Source organism: Calidris pugnax, unplaced genomic scaffold (genome assembly GCF_001431845.1).
Source record: "Calidris pugnax isolate Ruff unplaced genomic scaffold, ASM143184v1 scaffold269, whole genome shotgun sequence".
Taxonomy (NCBI): Eukaryota; Metazoa; Chordata; class Aves; order Charadriiformes; family Scolopacidae; genus Calidris; species Calidris pugnax.
In genome coordinates, this window is record NW_015091347.1 from 1,867,548 (window position 1) to 1,882,377 (window position 14,830).

At 42.5% G+C, this 14,830-nt stretch overlaps 1 protein-coding gene across 2 annotated transcripts in view; it reads left to right on the forward strand.

Moving 5' to 3' along the window:
* PKNOX2 (PBX/knotted 1 homeobox 2) overlaps positions 1–14,830 on the forward strand; it is an 83,032-nt gene that overhangs the window by 13,757 nt on the left and 54,445 nt on the right. The window contains exon 1 of one of the 2 annotated variants that reach the window (XM_014961064.1): positions 1,340–1,443. The exons of the other annotated variant lie outside the window; for it this stretch is intronic. The gene's annotated coding sequence lies outside the window, so the exon portion shown is untranslated. Of the gene's footprint in view, positions 1–1,339; positions 1,444–14,830 lie in introns of those variants that run through there. 2 annotated transcript variants of the gene reach the window in all.

Here is a 14,830-nt window from a genome sequence, read left to right on the forward strand (position 1 = left end):
TTTAGGGAAGTGGAGAGTATTTTGTTATTTTGGGGGGTATTTTATATTTGAGAGCTTCACGGTCAGAGCTTGGGATGCTCCCAGCATCATTGGCTTCTCCTCCCCACCCTGGCAGGACGGCAGAGACTCCAAGTAGGAGCAAAATTATAAGAAACAGAATTTCACAGAAATTTCAGAATTCAGAAACAAAATTTTCAATATTCTATTCAATTATAATTCAGATATAGGTATTTTTTCACCTGTATTTGGGAAAATAGGATGGTGTGGGGACTTCAGCCAGCCCTCCAGAGAATGGGAGCAGAGAGGGAAGATTTTTTGGGGGTGAAAACCCATTTGAAGGACTTTTTTTGCTGCAAGCCCCTGTTGAAAGTGGGGTTTTTGCTGCAAACACCCACTTAAAGGACTTTTTTTTTTGGTGCTAAATCCCTGTTTAGAGGGCTTTTTTGCTGCAAACCCTTTTTTGGTGCAGACCCCTTTTTGAAGGCCTTTTTAAGGTGACAACCCCTATTTGAAGGACTTATTTTTTCTGCAAACCCCTATTTAAAGTTCTTTTTTGGTGCAGACCCACTATTTGAAGGGCTTCCTTGGTGCAAAACCTTTTTTGAAGGGCTTCTTTTTCTGCAAAATCCTCATGAAGTGCTTTTTTTGACTGCAAACCTCTGGCTGAAGGACTAAATTTGGTGCAAGCCCCTCTTTTAAGGGCTTTTTTTTGGTGTAACCCCTCTGTTTGAAGTACTTTTTTTGGTGCAAATTGGTTTTTGAGTGGCCTTTTTTTGGGGTGCAAATTCCTTTTTGAAGGACTTTGAGTGCAAACCCCTGTTTAAAGGGCTGCAAGCGCCTGCTTGAAGGAGTTTTTTGGGAGCAAGCCCCTGTTAGAACAACATTTTTTGGGTGCAAATCCCCACCTGAAAAACTTTTTTGGGTGCAAAACCCTAATTTATTGAACTTTTGTTGCCACGAAGCGCTTTGGAGGAGCAGCATCAGGGTGGGATGAGGATGGGGCAGACATTGGATGCTTGCACAGGACACAGGGCTTGTTCTGGGGGAAAAAGCCAGGAGCAAGGTGGGAACCCACTGACAGTTCTGAATGTGATTTAACCCTTCCAGTACCCCCCAAATCCCTATCCATAGTGCTTTTTTATTCTTAAGGATAATTAAAATAGTACAGGTTTTGCTAAAATAATTGCATTTTGCATGCAGAAAAGACTCCCTCTATTGCAGAAAAAATCATGTTTCCCGATGACACTCCTCACTATCCCACAAATAAAACCCTCTTGATTTTAAGGTTTGTTTTTTGTTTTTTTTTTTACTTTAATTTCAGCCTGGAGTAGGTGTTGGAGGAGCAAACACATCCTGGGGTCGGTAGCAGAGGAATATCCTCTCCATCCCCATGGGCAGCATCCCCTTTTCCAGCCATTTTTCCCTCCTTGTAGCTTCATACAGGTGCGAAAAGTTTTTTTTTTCCTGCTGTTTTGGGGGCAAAAAATGAAGTTTTCTCCACTTTTTGCCTTCTCTGTGCCGAGCACTCGCCACCCCGCTGTCTGTTTTTCCTTGCCGAGGTTCAGTTCTAATTATGTTGATTTTCTCCAGCCCACCCCCCTCCTGGCAAGCTTATTAGGGGGAATATTTTTATTTATTATCATTTCGCCCAACTCCCGCCAGCATTTCCAATTACTCTCGCCGCTTCCTTGTAATTGTCTTTCCGTAATGGCTGCGAAACAATTGCGCTAAATGAGGTGGCTCCGGCAAGATGAGGGTTTCACTTCATTAAAGGCTAATGGATTCCCAGCTCCAGCTCTATGGGCAAAAAAAAAAAAAAAAGGAAAAAAAAAAGAAAAAGAAAAAAAATAGATATTTAAACAACTTCTTTTATTTTATCGGGGTAACTTTCCCCGGTGTAAAGGGGTTGGGGTGCAGTTTTGCTGTTGATGACCATTAGATTTGAAGCATTGCCCAGGTTTGCTCCATAGCCAGGCTTCAACCTTTTTTGGGAGGGCTTTGGGGAATTTTAAAAATGAATTTTTTCTAAGTTGCTGCTGCTGGATGGGGTCCAGGTGTTGGGATGGAGCCAGGATCGGTCCCGGTACCAAGGATCCAGGTGTTGGGATGGAGATGGGATCAGTCCTGGTACCATGTGGAGTCAGACACTGGGACTCAGGGGATTTCATTTGGCAAAAAAAAGACATTGATTCCCACCAGGACTTTATTTGTTTGGGGGAAAAAAAAGCAAAATGAAAGCCTTGGCTGTAGCATGATGCTCAGGGCCAAAGTGCCCTGACACTTGACATTGTTAGCACAGGAATGACGTTTCACAGCAAAGTAAAATTCAGCGGGAAACTCCCAGAAACCCGTTCAGCAAAAGCAAAAATTCCCAGTTAGGTGAAATCCTCAGAGCCACACCTGCCACCAGAATTCTCACGTATTTGGGTAGACATCTAAAAACGGGTAGAATCCGGGTTGAAATGGCTGTGTCACTTCCATGAGCATCTTGCCTGTCAAATTTGCAGAAAATAGCTATTTTTGGGGTGCAAGGGGCACTCCAAAACAGAGGGAAAATGCTTTAATCATATCGATCACAGGAAAATCTGATTTATCACCATTGCGCTGGAGGGGAAAAAGCCAAAAACTTGAGAAAAGGGTTTTGGGTTTTTTGGAGAAAAGTGTGGACATTTGATAAAAGAGATGAAAAGCGGCAGCAGAAAGGGTTAATGCTTATAGAAGGTGGTGTGTATATATATATATGATAGATATTGGATATATTATGTTATATCCATGGGATCTATTATAATGGATGGATATAATGGATATTTTATATATATATAGGATATGCATTGGATATATTGGATGTATTAAGTTATATCCATGCGTTGGATCTATTATATTGGATGCATGTCTTGGACATAATATAGGATATCTATTGGATATATTTGATAAATGTATCCATTAAGTATATTATATCCATATAATCCATACTATTATATCCATATATCAGTTGAATATATGGTATATCAATCCAATATATATTATACTTTTTTTTTTATTTACCCTCTGTCTATATATCCTCTCCCGCCCATATATCCTCTCTCTCTCTCGGATAATTATATATATAGGTATTATCTATATAACTTCATCCACATTATCCAACTGTATCCATGTAATATATATAATACAATAATATATATATATGGGGTGGATTTAATTGGATAATATGGGTGAAGATACATATATAGATCTAATATATGTATAATAATCGAATACTCTGTCTATTGAATGGATTTAATTGGATAATCTGGATGAGGACACACATTTGCTATTCGCATATTCATGGTCCTGGAGAGCTTCAACTCTTCTGGGTGTTAAACCACTGGAATATGGATTTGTCCACCAAACTGGGGGAGCAAGTCGTGCAATATCTCAGGAAAATCCCTTTTTTTTAAATTCAAAATGCCTCTGAAAGCATCCGCCACTGATCATCGCATCCTACATCCTGTGGTTTCCTTTAACCCAGTCCCCCCCAGACTGCCTGTGCCCCAATAATGATGATAATAATAATGAATAATAATAATTATTATTATTGCTATAGGAACAAGGGCTCCTCATTGTAAATATATTTATCTTTCCACATAATAATGGAAATATTGAGCTGTGCCTCCTTCAGAAAGCCATGAGAGATTCCCATGTGCTATCCCCAGCCTGAGGCCACTCACCTTTATTCCTTCTAAGAGATAAAAGGAGGTAAAATACATTAAAAAAAACCTCTGCAAAATTTAGCTTTTTAAGAAACTAACTGACCTGCAAGCTTTACCTTCCAGCAAGGTGCGTGCAGTGGGGTTTTTCCTAGAAAAATGGCAATTTTGGGGCACACAAATGTGGCGAGGTACCCAACAGCTTTGCAAAATTGGGGACCTTGGGTTTGCTTTAACCATCCAGACGGATGCATGCCGTTGCCTTCATCCTTATTTTCCAGCCATCCTCATCCTCATCCTATTCAGTGTCCTTCCCTGGGGGCTGCATCCTCCAAGCTTTCAACCTCATTTCCTCATTTCCAAGGAATTGAAGAACATCCATATTTTTCCACCAGCTTTTCTTTCCCTGGGAAGGCAAAGGCCAGCTCAATTGGGAGAATAATTCGGGATATTTGGGATTATTTCATCCTCATCCTACTTGGCATCTACGCTTGGGGGTTGCATCCCTCCAAACTTTCAACCTTTCTTATTTCCAAGGAATTTAAGAACATCCGTGTTTTTCCACCAGCTTTTCCTTCCCTGGGAAGGCAAACACCGGCTTGATCAGCCGAATTATTTGGGATATTATTTGGGATTATTTCGGTACGAGGATGGTGCAACCCATGAGCTGAAGTACTTAATTATTGCAGACGTGACCTTGCTGGGATGAGCAGCCAGACGGTCCGGGACACACACCTCCAAAAAAAAAAACCCAGGCCAGGCTTGATGCAGGGTCTCCTGATGAAGCCAGCGCTCCCTGACCTTAATTAGGCACCCCTCATTAAGCACATAGCTTGTATAACTGCGCATCCAAACCTCCCTGGCCCTGGATTGTAACATTTCTGCACTCAGATTAAAAAAAAAAAGCCCAGTGTGGTTGCAGGGCATCACATCTCATCGTACCGGAGCTGCATCCTTATTAAAATAATTAGAAGACCGTTTTGCAATTATTATTTTTTTAGGATGCAACATTGATCGAGGCGGTAGCAACACCTGGGGCTTAATTTATCTTCATTCCAGGGCAGAAAAATGGTGTAAAGTGGCTTCAAAACTCGGCAGAGGAATTATTTTCTGTCCCATTTGGAAGGTCGATGGGATCTGGGTGTGTCACTGGGGACCCTTTTTTTTCCTCCAGCTGTTGCATCGCTATTAGATTTGCAGGGAAAAAACAGGTTTATGCTGCCTTCTCTGTACTGGACTTACTTCTGGGAGTTAAATCTAGCTCAGGTGTGCCAAGGGAGTCATGAAAAATCCGATGTTTCTGGGAAAATTACCCCTTTTTTTTTTTTTTTTTTTTTTTTTTTTTTTTTTTTTTTTTTTTTTTTAAATATAAAAGAAATAAACCAGTTAATTGAATTTCAAAGCATGAGGATTATTTTTTTTCTTGAGGGTGAGTAAAGAGCATGTGTTGGACTGAATTACCCTGCACCAATGCAAACAGGTGTCCAAAAAACCCCAAACCCCAAATCTTGAGGTTTTCCTCTGAGCTTGGGAACTAAATAGAGATTTTGGGGGGGGATTTGGTTGATTTGGGGTTGTTGGGAGCCTTTGATAAAAGCTGAAGAGCCCTTGAAAAGGAGCATCACCACTTCACAGCCAAGCCCTGTGCTCAGTGCAGAAATTATCAGCAGTGTGTTTGGCAAGAAAATTGGGGATAAAAAAGCACGTTTTGACCAAAATGTTGCCGAATTTGCAGGCTGGGGCTGTGCGACAAGTTAAATAACAGCAGCAAAGGATTTTTGCAGAAATAACTGCGCCATGGTAATGAATAGCCCGGGGGGTTTTGGGGGAGTTGAGCCAACTTACAGACATGCCTGTACCGGGCAGGCAGCAGGACACAGACAGCCCCAGGCTGGTCTTGGCTCTGGAGCCAGGAACAGGATGGACCTTGTGGGATCCAAACCTGGCCAGAAAACAGCTCGTGTTCTTCCCAGCTCCTTCAGTCGAGTTAATAAAAAAATGAGCGCTGCCTCCACGGAGGCACCGAGCCCTGCTGCTGGCAGCCTGGGGAGATGCAAAAAGGAGCATTTTCTTACAAGCTGGATTCAAATGGAGAGTCGCTGAGCTTTGCTTTTAGCCAGTGTCTTTGCTTTGGTCCCAGCCACTGTCTTTGCGTTGATTTTAGCCACAGGCCTTGGCTCGAGCCCAACCAGCATCATTGCGTTGATCCTATCCGGCATCCTTGGGTTGATTTTAACCAGCATCCTCAGTTTAAATTAGCATCTGTGGTCAAATCCTAGACAGCATTGTTGGTTTGATTCTCTCTCACATCAGTCCTACCCATCGTTTTCACCTTGCTCCCAGATGGTGCAATCTTAGCCAGCATCCCTGCTTTGACCCTCCCGAGCATCCTTGGTTTGTATTTAGCCAGCAGCGTTGGTTTGATGCACCAGCAGGAGCACCTGTGGCCTGATTCTAGCATCCTTGAGTTGATCCTACCCAACATCCTTGCTTTGGTCCTAGCCAGCAGCCCTGCTTTGATTTCAGCTAACGTCCTTGGTTCAGTTCTATGGAGCTTCTTTTCTTTGGAGCATCTTTTCTTTGGCGCGAACCAGCATCTTCAGTTTATCTGCTGCCCTTGGCTCAGTCCTAATCAACATCCCTGGCTCGATCCTACCCAGTCTCCTTGCACTCATCCTCTCCAGCATCCCTGGGTTGAATTTAGCCAGCATCTCAGGGCTGATCCTGGTTTCATCCTACCCAGTGTCTTTGCCCTGCCTCCCCAGCATCCCTGGTTTAATCCCAGCCGTCCCCATCCTTTGATTTTTAAACCTTGCTTTGCTCCTAGCCAGCATCCCCACCAGCATCCTTCGTTTAAATCTAAGACAATTTCCAATTTATGTATGTAAATATATAAATATCGAGGTGTTTCTGGTGGCCATGAGGGGGCTGGTGCATCCCGCAGCACCCAGCGTCCTCCGGGCAGCTCTTTCACAAACCAAGCACTTCCCCATCCCAAATCTGCCGCAGCGTGGCATCTTCCTGCTTTTGATCCAGTTTTGGCTGGATATTTTAGCTTTAGCTGATGCAAAACTAAGGCGAAGGGGCTTGTCCTTCAGAAGAAACTCATTCCCTGTCTGGAGTTTCTAGAGCATCAGGTAAAAAGTGGAATTTAGGTGTTTTTCGTACCCATTCCCAATTTTCTTGGCAATTTTTCAGGGTAGATTGTCCCAGAGAGTGATGGGTGGCAAATCCCCAGCTGGTGTCAATACAGGGGAGGGGGGGTGGTGGTGGTGGTTGTGTGTGCCCAAATTCAAGCTTTTCTTGCCCTAAAGAGAGGGAAAAAAATGAGCAAAAAAATTCTTGATGAGCTGCCTTTTGCTCAGGTGAGCGAGAAACCGGGATGCGTGTCCCCGATACCGACACAGAGCCGCCACGCTTCATCATTTAAACTTAAAATTCCAGCAAAAATGTAATTTTTCTCCCCGTTTCGGGGGATGCTTGGGCTTTAACCGCAGGGGTGGCCGCACGGCTCCGCTCCCGCTGCCGCCAGTCACATCCTCAGCTTGTAACGATAATTAAGTTGCGTTCCTGCGTGTTGTTTACCGTTCCTCTGAACCAACAGTTCCCCCGAGACTTCAGCTCAGGGTTGTTAGTTTTTTTTCCCCCCAGACCTCCTTCCGAGTGCGTTCTTCATTATGCTTTGGTAACAAATTTTAATTTTACCTATTATTAAACCATCCCAGACACTGCTGCATTATGTGCCTCGGAGCTGAAATTCCTGAATTAAGCGGGGGAGGGGGGGGCAGGGAGAACTGATGCACATCTGGGCTTGTTCTGCAGATGTTTGCTCCCCTTTATAAAAGAGCAGACATTAAAAGTCGGCATGATTTGGCCCCGGGATGGGTTTGCAGAGGTCGGCACGGGATGGGAATGGCCCTGGCGCAGACACCAGCCCGAAAACTCATTTCAGCCTTCGCAGGAGCCGGCTGCAAAAAAACCTCCTCTTAGCTTAGTGTTTTGGGGAGAAAAAGTGAGAATTTTCACCCCAGGAAAAAAAGAATCATTAAAAAATGAATAGGAAGGAGCAGCACAGGCAACCCTGTGGGCCAAAAGCCTGGATTTCCGTGATTAAACTCTTATCTTGCACCTTCTTCTCCCATCTCAAGAGCAAAAATATCCCCCCAGACACCTGCAAAAAAGGGAGATGCTGCGCTACAAGGACTCCCCTGTGCACTACGTGTGCCCGCATCCCGGCCTCTGCACGAGGGCATGTGCCTTAGCATGTTGGCGTGTGCGTTCACACTTGCCTGTGTGTGTGTTTCCAGATGTGTTTGCGTTTGCACGTGCGTGTGTGCCTGGGCTTTGTGGCTGTTTGCATGTGCATTGCCCTCTGTGTGTGTACACGTGTGCATTTGCCCGTTTGCACGATTGCGTGTGCATCCGCACGGTCATTAGCGTGTTGGCGTGTGCGTGTTGGCATGTGCAGGTTCATGTTGGCATGTGCATTGGCATGTTGGCATGTTCATGTGTGCATGGCCATGTTTCCATGTGCATTCGCCTGCGCGTGTGTGCATTGGACTGTTTGCGTGTGCGTTCACACTGGCATGACATTTGCATGTTTGTGTTGGCATGTGCGTGTTCACACGCCTCTTTCCATGCGCCCCGTTGCGTGTGCGTTTTGGCACACGCACGTGCATGTTTGCAGGTGCATGCCCATCCATACTGGCAGGCGTGCAAACACACACACGTGCACAGAAGTTCTTGTAGCAAATAGTGGACATTTTTGGTGTGCCCAGTGCCAGCTGGTGCCCGGCGAGCAGATTTATACCCCCCACCCCAACTTTTCTTTTCTTCCCATTATCCCTAACCCATATACTCCAGGAAGTTTAATTTCTTTCTCGCTGGTAATCACCATTAAATAGAAATTGTCTTTTTCTATGTAAACACGTCATTAGTGAAGCTGGTTTCTGCAGGGTCCAGATTTCATTTTTATTAAAATGAAACATTTTTCGGCTCCTTACTGTGTCCGGAGATGAAGAGGATAATTTTAACCCATTGGGTTGGCCACAGATAATTGCGCCGGCATTTGATTGAGGCGATTAGGGAAATATCCTCTTTTCATGCAGAAGAATTTGCATTTTTCCCCTTTACTTCGCCGAAGCGGAGTCATGCTTTCCTACGCCGCCGCTTTTAATGAGCGTTATCAATCCTAATGAATATATTTTCATCTTCACTTTATTGGCTTGTTTTTTATTAGAAAAGGACTGAAAAACAAGGCCAGGTAAAAAGTCGGAGTGGGAAAAGGCGCCAAATTTCGTCTCCTTTCTGTCAGGCTGGTGGTCAATACGGAAAATATCCTTTTTTTTTTTTTTTTTCCTTTGGGAGCATCTCAATTATTTGGGAGTGCCAAAAGCACCCCTGGAATGATGCAGTGGGTTTTTTTTTTAGGGGAAGAATTAGTTGGCTTTGGTGCCAGGGGTTGCAAACTGCCATTGGTGTCATCCTTTGCCTGTTGTACAAGGGTCAAATTCCTCCAAAAATCCACTTTCTTCAGCACTTTGCCTAAAGTAACCTCATGGATCCTGGCACCGTCTCTCATCAGGTACTACTCTAAAAAGACCTTTTTCCCCCAAATACTCAAGAAAAAAGATGCTCACATACCTAAAGATGTGTATCTATGATCTATACAAATTAGTATGTATGATATATATATTAAAATACATATTAAAACATATAATATAGTGTGTATTATTCCCATTATATATATATTCCCATTATTTAACGTATCGTATCATAGCATACTGCACCATACTATACATTTATCACATAATATATGGGAATAATAGAGAAATATACTGGAATCATACATAATATATTATAAATTATTACCATTGTATCATATATATGTTACCATATGTGGGAATAATACAGAATAAATAATTTATCGTTCTTATATGTTATAATATATAACATAGCATGGCATATGGGTATTATATATGGGATTGGTATAGAATACATTATTGAAATAATAAGAAATATAGATTATTTCTATACATATTGTGATATGTGATACATGATGTGTAATGTCTAATGAAATTCAGTGACCTTGTGGCCTTTCCCCTCTCTGCCATGCCCAGACCTTGAATTTTCTGGCTGCATTACTAAAACCAAGGCAAATTAATATACATATACATAAAATACCATCAACAATCCGTTGGCATTGTTTGCTTTGGCATCAAAAATGGGGCTTCCCCTTCCCATGCTACCCGGAAAATCGTATTTTTTAGAGGCGGGGGAGCACTAGATCCCCACAAAATCCAGCTTTCAGCCTCCCCAAAATGCAGTTTCCCTGCCAGCAGGGAGACCTCAGGTGCAGGCTCTCGCCCTGCCCCGCGCCCACACATATGGAACTTATTTATTTCAAATCACAGCTCTGGGAGCGTGGCCGGAGCCCGGCCGCTCGCCGTTCCGATGCTGTTTGTACAAGCCCACTGGGGGACAGCGAGGGATTATGGGGAAAGCGGCTCAGGGAAGCTGATTTCAACCTTTTTTTCCCCAAACTGCTCTGACGAGCATGGTTTTTTGCTTTTCCTTGCGTTTTTATTTTGGCTTTCCCTTGCCTTTTTATTTTTTCCTGACGTTTCCTTCCCTTTTCTTTCGCTTTTTTTTTTTTTTTTTTTTTTGCAGAGGCCTGCAAGTAGCCAGGCCTCCTCTCCCAGCTAGCAATCTAGGGGGAAAACTTCCCCTTTTTGGGCATGGTGGCTCATTTCTGCCCCAATTCAGGGGTTTTTAGGGGCGGATATTGCTGCAAAAGGAAAGCATCACCCAGGTAAGTAAATTCCCGCGGTTGCTCCGGTGCCCGATGGAGCGTCCTGCTGATATCCAAAAATGCCTCAACTTGAGCTTTTTCACCTCAAAATGCAATAGTATGGTGGCCTGATTGCTTTAGAGAAATTAAATTACACAGAACCCCCCTATTTTGGGTGAAAACATTGTCACTGGGAGGTTTGCAGCCAGGACTTGGCGGGGGGTGGTGTTCAGAGGCGTTGGACTGGATTTTGCAGGAAAACCTGGAATGTGGAACCAGTTGAAGCAATCCCAGTGCTTCCAGTGCAAGGGTCTGGTGCCATGCCATTTTCAACAAAAAAAAAAAAAGTGAACCAAAAAAAAATAAAAATAGGCAAAACAGGCGTCACATTGAAAAGATGAAAAAGAGGGCAAATGGACGTTACGTGGCAAAGTTGCAAAAATACCAACTATAGTTGTATTTATGTTTTCTTATGAAACCTGCTGCCTGTGATCCCCAATTTCTTGCTAATTATGAAGGAAAAAAGGATTTATTTTCCTTTGGGTGTGGCTGCTTCCTGCTTGGGCTGAACAGTTTTGCAGGCACCAGCTCCAAAAGTCGCTCCAAGCCCATTCGAAGCCATTGATGCCGCTGGTAAAGGGGATGCTCTGGCCAAGCATCGTTAGCGCTGGGACGTTATTATTATAATTTAATATTTGTTAAGTGATCACAGTGTATTTTGAGCAAATAAAATTAAGCCTCGTGAGCAGTTTTTCCAGATCATATGCAAAAATTTGTATTATATCTATTAGCCCTGGACACTCGGCTCCTCACCCTGGCACTGGGATGCATCCGTGGGGCTGATGCAGAGCAGCGGCTCCAAGGTCAGATAGCGGGAAGTGATCCCACAATTTGGGATTAATTCTTATTTTTTATTTTAAAAAATACTTTATAATTTTTTTCCTTCTTTTGGGATGCATCCAGCTGTGGGAAAACATCTCTAAGGATGTTAAACCTTGGCTGGGTTGCTTCAAATTCAGGTTTTCCCTCCAATACCCCAAACCCACCAAAACGCAGATGCAAAAATGGGGGTTTAAGGACTGAAATTAGTGCAAGGTTTAATTCTGGTATTTTCAAACTCCAGAGTTTATGTTCCCATGGCAACCAGTATTTTTATCCTCTTGGTTCAGCGCCTTGCGACATGGAGGCATCGGGAAATATCTTTCCTCCTGAGACCCACGAAGGTGTTGAGGTCAGGTCAGAAGAAAAATAAAAATACATCCCCCCCCACCAATAAAAACAAAATATGCAGGAATTTGGATGACGTCCTGCTCACTGTGAGGGAAAAAAGGACAATTTTGGGTGTGCTGCAACCCAACGGGCTGTGGGTCCTTGTGCGATTCCCTAACACACACCAAAAAAAGCCCCAGAAATAAAGGAAAACAGGTAATTTGTCCTGGAAACATCTCATTTTTCCTTCTCTATATCATTTTGTTATGCTCCAGGTTGGGCTGAGTTGGAGCTCAAGGAACTCAAGAAAGTGACGAAAAATATCCCAAATTTTCAATGGAATAAAATTATCTGGACACAAACCAGCCTTTATCAGCAGAAAATAATTTATATTGAGCTGCTTTTACTTTGCCAAATCTCATGGCTACCTTATTACCTGGTGTTTCTCACCAGGACGATGCATATTATTTTTTTAACAATTGCTCTGAATTTTTCAGAGTTCAATCTGCTATTTATTATAATTTTATTTTTTTTTCTGTTTTGGACAAGCTACTTGCTGGAATTCCTTAAAAATCAGTGAAAATGGGAATAATTTGTCATTTTCAGAATTTTACGTATTTGCACTTTTTAGCAGGAACCAATGCCCACAGGTTGCGTTTGCAGGGTGAGGTATGGCAGGAGACAGAAATACAGATTTTGAGGTGAAATGACCTTAAAACTACAGGATTTTGATCCTGAACCCCAAAACAAGGGGAATTTTACCCAGAAATGATGCTAGGAATTTAGGCAAAATCTAAACTGGGTTGAGGCTACCATGTTCTCCCCCTACTATTCAAATCCTATGTATGTATTAATGAATTTTTAATGCTAATTTTTGTCCTTGATAGTGGGGTTTCTGGCACCGTCCATCTCCTGGCCATTGGTGAAAACAGCGAAGTAAGAAAAAATTGAAGATTATTTTGCAGTATTTTTTCTCTCACCTGACTCAAACAGTGCTGTTGGCATAGAAACAGCCTTTTGTGGAAAGGTCACCTGCAAGGAGGGTGGTTTAGGTGTAATTCAAGGAGATTACAGGGGATTAGGCTACACTTATATATATATTTTTATAGGGAGATGGTGCGTGTGTATCCTAGTATATGTATACATAAGCATATGTACTCATGTGCACATGCATACCCATATATATATTCTTATATATTTTTTTTAATATATATAAAGGAAATATATTAAAGGAAATATGATAAAGGAGCAACATACAGAAAGATTTGCTAAATTAAAAAGTCTACCATAAAGGTTTGGTGTTTTTTTTCCTATTTTTTCCCTATTTTTCCTTCCCCCCTCCCCACTGTATGCAATGGGGTGATATTGGAATGAAGCGCTTCTCCTCTGTGTTTTTTTACTTGGCTTTAATTAAACCTCAGGCAGGGCTGGAAAAATGTGGCGAGACGAGATAATTGCTCTTATTCCCGGTGCGGGGCTGTAGCCTGGGTTCATCAAAGAAAAAAGAGAAAAAGAGAAATTTGGGGGAGATGGGAAGGTGATGGAGGGCGGTCGAGCAGCCCTGGCAAGGATGGTGGAGGTGTGAGCTTCAGGACTAAAAATTTGCTTTACAGCCCGGTGTGGCTCCAAAACTGCTGGGTTTTACCCCGTTTTGCAACGCTGCATTTTTACCCCCTGCTCCTGGAACCAGAAAAATCAGTAAAACTCTTTTTTTTTGTACAGCAACTGGCCTAGATTGCTTAACTTCTATTTTTTTTTCTCATTCAATTTTTTTTTTTTTATTTGGCAATGCATGGCCAAGGCAGAAATTTAAAAGATGAGATAAATGGAAAATTACATTTACAATGGATAAAAACCACACACCCCATGCATGTGGTCCCAGCACCCAGCGCTGAGCGCGGGAAAAAACTCCTGGTACTGTTTCCTCCCTAAATCTCCCGGACTGATGGGGGCAAGGGGGGTCGTTAATGCAAAATACAGTGAAAATTCCCCCAAAATCAAATTTCCCCCCCCAGAGGAGAAAAAACATCTTTTTTCCCTGCTATTAAGGAAAATCAATGGGTTGGAAAAGGTTGGGGATGGTGGAAGGGGCTTCCTGCAATCTAATTTTTTCCTGTTGGGATATAATAAGAGAGAAAAGCTGTGGGAATATGGAAATAACTGGCAAAAAAAGAGTTCAGAAAGCCTACGATAACAAAAATACCTATTTCTCTTCCCTTCCCGCATAGCTATGACAGACCACAGTAGCAAACATTTGGTTCAGATTACTTTTTGGTGATTACAGCTTGTCAGAAAATATTGTTTAGCATCCTGGAGGAAATACTATGTTTTAACTTTGTTTTCATTCCATGAAGTCAAAATATTGATTTTTTTAGAGATATATATATGGTTGGATTTTTTTCACAGTAAAATTCCAAAAGTGTTTTCTGTTTGGACACATGGAAGCAAAAAAACTATCGGCTCCAGACATGAAATGTCTGCAGACATGAAATGTTTTGACATTTTTAAATGTTAGTTTCCAATTGACATTTCAACTTAAAATAGCATTAAAATGGCACCAAGTGAAGCTGTTGATTCAAACCAAAAATTAAATTTCATTGAGGCATTTAAAATCTTAATGTTTTTCTCCATTCTGAACTAGTGCTTTGGAAAAGGAAGCATTTATTGCTGAAGAAATCAAGTATTTCCCCCAAAATTTTGCTATTGAGTAGTCCCGGAGCCACTATACTGTGCGATGGTGGTCACCATGCTGCACCCCCTCCGGCTGCCCCATTTGGTGGGGATGGGACAGCAAAGAAGGGGGTTTTCCATCTAATTCAGTATTGGTTAAATCACTGTGTATTCCTCCCCCCCCGAAATATAAAGATCCCCAAATAAGTCACATCAACCAAAAAAACCACTCCATACTTGTACTTATTCCCATGTTGGTCGATGGCCAACGGCATCGGGGGTGGGATGTGTCTTTTCAGCAGGGAGCAGCTGTGTAGGAGATCAGCCAATAAAATTTCAAAGGAGAGCCAAAAAGCTACAGCAACCCTCAAAATCTTACTTATCCCAGTCTTTGCCACTCCTGTTTCATGGTAAACAAATTGGGACCAACATCAAGTGCCAGTAAACCAACCGTGTCCGGTGCAGGCAGCCATAT